Raw genomic sequence first — 8062 nt, forward strand, 5'->3', positions numbered from 1 at the left:
TAAAATAACTGTTTTAGTGAATGGAGTCTGGTGTGTGTGCAGAGAGCGATATAACGGCTGTTTGTGGTTAAACCAAAAGGATCTTCCAGGTCTCTCTCTGTAGGGATCCTTTCCATGATGCTGCACACTTAGAATAAGTGGAGGATCTTCTTCTTCTTCATGTCCCTAAAATGTGTCCAACCTCAACTAAAAGGTTCCAGAAGTCAATAAAGAAGAATCAGTGAGAAAAGACTTCAGACTGGACCATATGGAGAAAATACACACTGACTAACTAACACACACACACACACTATAGACCTCCACTACACACTGACACACTGACTAACTAGCACACACACACTATAGACCTCCACTACACACTGACACACTGACTAACTAGCACACACACACTATAGACCTCCACTACACACTGACACACTGACTAACTAGCACACACACACTATAGACCTCCACTACACACTGACACACTGACTAACACACACACACTATAGACCTCCACTACACACTGACACACTGACTAACACACACACACTATAGACCTCCACTACACACTGACACACTGACTAACTAGCACACATACACACTATAGACCTCCACTACACACTGACACACTGACTAACTAACACACACACACTATAGACCTCCACTACACACTGACACACTGACTAACTAACACACACACACTATAGACCTCCACTACACACTGACACACTGACTAACTAGCACACATACACACTATAGACCTCCACTACACACTGACACACTGACTAACTAACACACACACACTATAGACCTCCACTACACACTGACACACTGACTAACTAACACACACACACACTATAGACCTCCACTACACACTGACACACTGACTAACTAGCACACACACACTATAGACCTCCACTACACACTGACACACTGACTAACTAGCACACACACACTATAGACCTCCACTACACACTAACACACTGACTAACTAACACACACACACACTATAGACCTCCACTACACACTAACACACTGACTAACTAGCACACACACACTATAGACCTCCACTACACACTGACACACTGACTAACTAGCACACACACACTATAGACCTCCACTACACACTGACACACTGACTAACTAACACACACACACACTATAGACCTCCACTACACACTGACACACTGACTAACTAACACACACACACACTATAGACCTCCACTACACACTGACACACTGACTAACTAACACACACACACACTATAGACCTCCACTACACACTGACACACTGACTAACTAGCACACACACACTATAGACCTCCACTACACACTGACACACTGACTAACTAGCACACACACACTATAGACCTCCACTACACACTGACACACTGACTAACTAACACACACACACACTATAGACCTCCACTACACACTGACACACTGACTAACTAACACACACACACTATAGACCTCCACTACACACTGACACACTGACTAACTAGCACACACACACTATAGACCTCCACTACACACTAACACACTGACTAACTAGCACACACACACTATAGACCTCCACTACACACTGACACACTGACTAACTAACACACACACACTATAGACCTCCACTACACACTGACACACTGACTAACTAACACACACACACTATAGACCTCCACTACACACTAACACACTGACTAACTAACACACACACACTATAGACCTCCACTACACACTGACACACTGACTAACTAGCACACACACACACTATAGACCTCCACTACACACTAACACACTGACTAACTAACACACACACACACTATAGACCTCCACTACACACTAACACACTGACTAACTAACACACACACACTATAGACCTCCACTACACACTGACACACTGACTAACTAGCACACACACACACTATAGACCTCCACTACACACTAACACACTGACTAACTAACACACACACACACTATAGACCTCCACTACACACTAACACACTGACTAACTAGCACACACACACTATAGACCTCCACTACACACTGACACACTGACTAACTAGCACACACACACTATAGACCTCCACTACACACTGACACACTGACTAACTAGCACACACACACTATAGACCTCCACTACACACTAACACACTGACTAACTAACACACACACACACACTATAGACCTCCACTACACACTGACACACTGACTAACTAGCACACACACACTATAGACCTCCACTACACACTAACACACTGACTAACTAACACACACACACACACTATAGACCTCCACTACACACTGACACACTGACTAACTAACACACACACACTATAGACCTCCACTAACACTAACGGGGGGGGTTAGACAGTATGATAATGCAATTAAGAGCTGAAAGCAGCGCTGCGGTCCAGCGTCCGTGTCCCCGTTCAGACTGAAGGGCTTTTAGCACCAAGCTAATCACACAGGAGATCGTCCTGATTAAGGGAATAATCAGCGGGGGCTTCCTGCGTTAGAGGAGGACAGAGATAAGAGTGGAGACGAGTAATCAACTCCACTCACTCTCTCTTGACCTCACTGACCCACACACACTCTCTCTCTCACACACACACACACACACACACCTGATGCCCAAACATGCTTGTGGTCTCCTGGGACGCTCTGCTTCACACCCCCGCTGCCATGAACGGCACTAAAACTGATCCCGTTTTGCATTTCAGTCGCCTGAAATAAACAAAAAAGCGGCGGTAAACGAGCTGCCGTCACACTCTCACATGTCCGACACGCCGCCGCCGTCACTCTCTGCGATAATCTCATTATCCCTGCCAGCTTCTGATCGTTTAAAGTAAGCTGTTTTCATGCCCAGCAGGAGAGCAGCACATTAGTTTTTACTGTCTTAATGCCGTTTGTTCCACACAAAGCCTGAGAACACTGCACAGCTGGAACACGTCAGCCAGGTAGACAAACCAGACCCCCACCTTCATGCTGGGGTCTGACCCCGCTAGCACTTCACCTGTTGGAAACCTGGATTTTTCAAATAGTGTAATGTAATTTTATTTTATTTTATATAGGACCTCTATTTTCTATACTTCATGTGTTATGTTGGTATTTATCTTGGCTTAAAACGGGACCCTGAGAACGTCATTTGGTTCCTCCCCATGTGTGCTGGTGTGACAAATATGTCTGGATATAACTATGTGACACCTTACTGGTGTCCGTCCAGGTCGTCCCAGTCTAAATATTTTGTTCGTCACTGCTTGTGATCATTTCAGCCTGGATCAATCACCCAGAGATCAGTCCACACTCATCCACTCAGTCTGCCCTGGTGGCAAAGAGAAAAGTTCAGATTATCATCCAGAACTTCCCCAGCAGGATGAACCAGCAGGATGAACCAGCAGGATGAACCAGCAGGATGAACCAGCAGGATGAACCAGCAGGATGAACCACCAGGATGAACCAGCAGGATGAACCAGCAGCAGAGAGAGACGTGTGTGCGACTGTTAAATGTTTCCCCAGTTTTATCCTCTATATTCTCCGTGAGCCCAGACGCCCGCTGTGAGCCGCCGGGTCCACATCAGTAACCGTTAAACTCTGATCATGACTGGACGTCGTCATGAGTGCTGGGGCGACGGCCTGCTGGGAAATCTTCAATCAGGAAGTGACACGATAACTAAATAGCCAGTGAAAGCCCGATCTGTCTCCTGTATAACGATGACTAAGCGCTCTGTCCGCAGACTTTAAACCTCCCTCTGGTCGGCCTCGCCTGACGCTCTGTTCTCCTCCCCGGCGTCAGAAGGAGTGAGAAGCGTCTGCTCTCCATCCTCAGCCCTCCAGCGTGGCTGTTTATAACCCTTCAGCATCTCCGTGCCCTATTTTTCCCTCCTCGCCCTCTGCTTCATGACTCTGCTCTCATCAAAGTGCTGCTGCTGCTCTTCCTCCCCCTCCGCCCAACATCAGAGCTCTGCAGCAGGACCAAACCTTTCCTGCAGCCCTGCACCGTGAAAACACTCCTTCAGAGAGGAGACACATTATGAACTCCTCCACTTCAGCACCAGATAAGTGGGCTGGGCTGGGCAGCATTTAAATATCAGCGGTTTTAAAGCAAAATGTTTTTAACAAGAAGAACAAAACCTTTTCTGCCGTTTGAAACAGACCTCTCAGACGCTTTTATGTGTAATTCTGTTTTACCATAAAAACGTTCGTGTTTTTAATCCTGGCTTCCATTTCTGCACATCCTGGTGTCTGAGTGACTGGTAGGTAGTGAAAGAGTGTTATTCTAAGTGTGTGACAGCATCATGGAAAGGATCCCTACAGAGAGAGACCTGGAAGATCCTTTTGGTTTAACCACAAACAGCACACACACCAGACTACATTCACTAAAACAGGGATTTTAGAGAACAGGACACAGGAGCTGCTGCTCTGCTGCTGCCTTGTTGGGATAGTTTGTTTGTAGTTTTGTGTGACATTGAATCCAACATAATATCGGTGCAACACACAATAACAGAAACAAACTAACTGATCAAGGCAGCAGTAAACCAGCAGCTCCTGTGTCCTGTGAGCTAAAATTGATGTTTTTGTCAGTGGAGTCTGGTGGCTTTGAACAGTGCAACATAACATTTCTGCCCCAAACACTGCAGCCATTGTGCCAAAATATGTACAAATAGGGCTCAGGTTCAAATACAAGAGTTCTCCTTTAAATCATAATAAAGGGGAATTGTGCATTGTGACAGACCCTACAGAGACCGACCTGGAAGAAACTTCTTTTTTATGTCTACTCCTGTTTAGATTGCTGTCCACTAGTTTATTACTTATTGTTTTATGAACAATCTACTTCTGTTGCCCAGTTTTGCTGCTTTAACTCTGTAAATGTCCTCCCCTAAATAAACTCAGACGAAGCTGAAGAACACAGACTGTTATTGTGAATGTATTATCGTACATGTTGTTGCTGATGCTCTCTGTTGACATCACATCCTAAAACAGGCACCAGGAGTTACAGGAGATACATTTGGAGGTCCTGATGTGGGTTTACTGAGACAACACGTCGCTCGGACTTCCCAGCATACTACAGCATGCCGCCAAATGAATGTTTTTAATCCAGTTACCGCGCAGCGACACCGGGAACAGGCGCAGAGCGGCTGAACACGCTGCACACAGCAGGTTAATCCTGGCGAGGCCCAGAACACATTTCATCCCACCGTCAAATCTAACTCATCCAATCATTCACTCTCTGACATTTCTGCCTCTTTGAAAACTTCCTGTCTGTTTTTCCCCCCCAGAGTATCAAGCATGCTCTCCTGTTCTGCCTTTAATTTGATTCCTTCAGGTCACGGAGGTGTGCTCCACTTAATCTGCTGTACTGTGGGCGTGCCGGCCTGCTCCGAGAGCTCGCGTGTATTTCTTTGTGATTTATCACAGTAAGCTGAGGTGGGATTAGCGGGTTTGTGACCGTGGCCGACCTTTTCATTTCATTTCCCTGCAGTCCCACGGATACGAGCAGGAATTCACAATGATACACTGTTGGCGCTCCCTTTGTCTCTTCGTCTCTTTCCCACACATGACATTCACTGACGCTATTTTTGAACTGTAGCTTCGTTTGTTTTTGTCGTCTTGATTACGGCATGTATGATCTACGTATATATTAAATTAGTCTAAATACAGCAGCAGTCACAGCTTAAAGAAAACAGGGAGGGTTTTTCATCATTCTCTTATGTTTAAGTGTAACTCTGGGCTCCTTTTTTACTGGGTACAAAAAGTGTTGGAATTGGTCCAGTATATCATCCCATGGGCTGCAATGGATGAGACTTAATCCTTTGAGGCATCTGCGTCCAATCAAAGCACTTCACTTAAAATTCTTGTTTTTGTAAGATCCTTGTTGTTTAACCGAAAACGGCTGTTATTTTGTTCTCTTCAAAGCCACCAAACTCCATTGAAAAAAACAGTAATTTTACCTTGGAGAACACAGGAGCTGCTGGTCTACTGCTGCCCTGATTAGTTAGTCTGTTTCTGTTGTTGTGTGTTACACCAATGTCGCACAAAACAACAGAGTTTACAGAGTCAGGAAATAACACGACAAACAAAGCAGCAGCAGACCAGCAGCTCCTGTGCTCCAAGGTTAAATCCCTGTTTTAGTGAATGTAGTCTGGTGTGTGCGCAGAGAGCGATAGAACGGCTGTTTGTGGTTAAACCAAAAGGATCTTGGATCAGTTGTCCCAAAGGATCATGTTGCAGCCATTGCAGCCCGTTTGGTGGCTGCTGGCTGAGGTGATCTACTGGACCAGTTCCAACACTTTTACTACCTACCAGTCACTCAGACACCAGGATGTGGACACAGAGAGGACTCAGGGGGAGAAATGCCCTTTAAATCCCTCCATTCACATCCATTTAGAGTCATAGGACTGTCTACTAATCATCCAGATTTTAAGAATGTGGGGAATTCATCCAGTTGTTCTGTATGTTTGATATAATAATTGTTCTATTTTAAGTGGAACACTCTCCAACACCAGTACAGTATGTGTATCTGGGTCATTTCCGTATTTTCCAGTATTATTGGCCTGTTGTTTTGGTTAAAGCTCTTGTTCTGTGGTCTGAATCCATCTCTTTCTACGTGGACCTGATGTCTGAGCTTGTGCTCCTTCAAACATGCAGACTGGTCTTAAAGAGGCCCCACCGCCCAACACCCAACACTTCATAGCCCCAAAAACGAGGCAGTAAAAACGCTGCACGCTTGACAGACTTTGCTTTATGATCTTTAAAGTTCAGCCGTATCTCCTATGAAACAATAAATAAACTGATCACACGAGTGGAGCAGAAGCTGATGCTGCAGCAGCAGAGCTCGCTGTCAGAGGGACTACTTTCTACCAGGGGAACACTCCCAATTAAACCTCCCACAGTCGCTCAGTGACTCCGGCAGACGATCCAGAGCGAAGGAGACGCCGTTTCTATAAAGAAATGTTGCTGTCGCGTCTTTTAAATGACATTCTTCACAGCTGAGAGGTGAAAACCAGGAGGAATAAACCCAAACTATCTGCATGCACAGAGACGGCTGGAGGTGAAGTGAAACAGCATGTCTGCTTGTTAGACATCAAGAAACCCAGCGCCTCCTCCAGCTCTCTGAGGCGGGCAGGTGTAAAGATGTTATAACATCTGAAAGACAAACAGATAAATAAAAGTCGGCGGCCGCTCGAGAGATGAAGCAGCGAAGCTTTGATGGATCGACAGACAGAAACCTGACGAGAGGAGAAGCTGGAGGATCAACAATCTGCACTACAAAGGCTCTGCTCGCTCGCTGCAGCTCCTCCTGCATGCACACCGAGATAAACGCTGACACCTTCCCACCGTCTTCCTCCTCCACAGTCTTCCTCACCCGACTGCAGTTTGTCACATCAAACACGTGAAGAGAAAGAAGCAGAGGGAGCAGTAACCTTTGCTCTGTCCTCCTACCTGCAGATCTCCCTCCCTGCGCTCGCCGGGATCTAAACGTGGCTGCAAGTCCAAGTTCAGCTGCACAGAGCGAGCCGAGCGCTCTTCCTCCTCCTCCTCCTCCTCCTAATCCTCCTCTTTTAGAGCTCTCCTGCTCCGACAATAAACTCCAGAGCTCTTTTCTTTCTCTCGGAAGACTTTTGTCCCAGTTCTTCAACCTCTGTCGCTGCTTCATGCCCTCCTTTCCTTCCCTCCCACCGCTCCTCCTCCTCCTCCTCCTCCTCCTCCTCCTCCTCCTCGCCCTCGTCCACAAACACACCATAAATCGCCTCCTCCTCCTCCTCCTCCTCTGAGGGAGCGTCTCTGATTTCAGCCCCCACCCTCTCTTCTCCTCTCCTGAAATGAGTTCAGCTCCGTCAGACAGATGGGAGGAGAAAGGTGGAAAGAGGAGAACTGAGAGGGAGAAAGGAGCAGTGTCACCTTACATCCTGTCAGGAATAATAGAGAGAAGCTTTGTGGCTTTTTTCAAGCTGTGGAATGCAAACGGCTTTGAGGGCAATAATAAAAAAAAGGAGTGTGTGGCTGTGGTTTCCTCAGTGAGCAGGCTGCAGTGACCCTCACAGCTCCCACTCAGCTACTGCTTTCACTGTTCACACATGCA

Source organism: Pempheris klunzingeri, chromosome 1 (assembly GCF_042242105.1).
Source record: "Pempheris klunzingeri isolate RE-2024b chromosome 1, fPemKlu1.hap1, whole genome shotgun sequence".
In the NCBI taxonomy this organism is placed as follows: Eukaryota; Metazoa; Chordata; class Actinopteri; order Acropomatiformes; family Pempheridae; genus Pempheris; species Pempheris klunzingeri.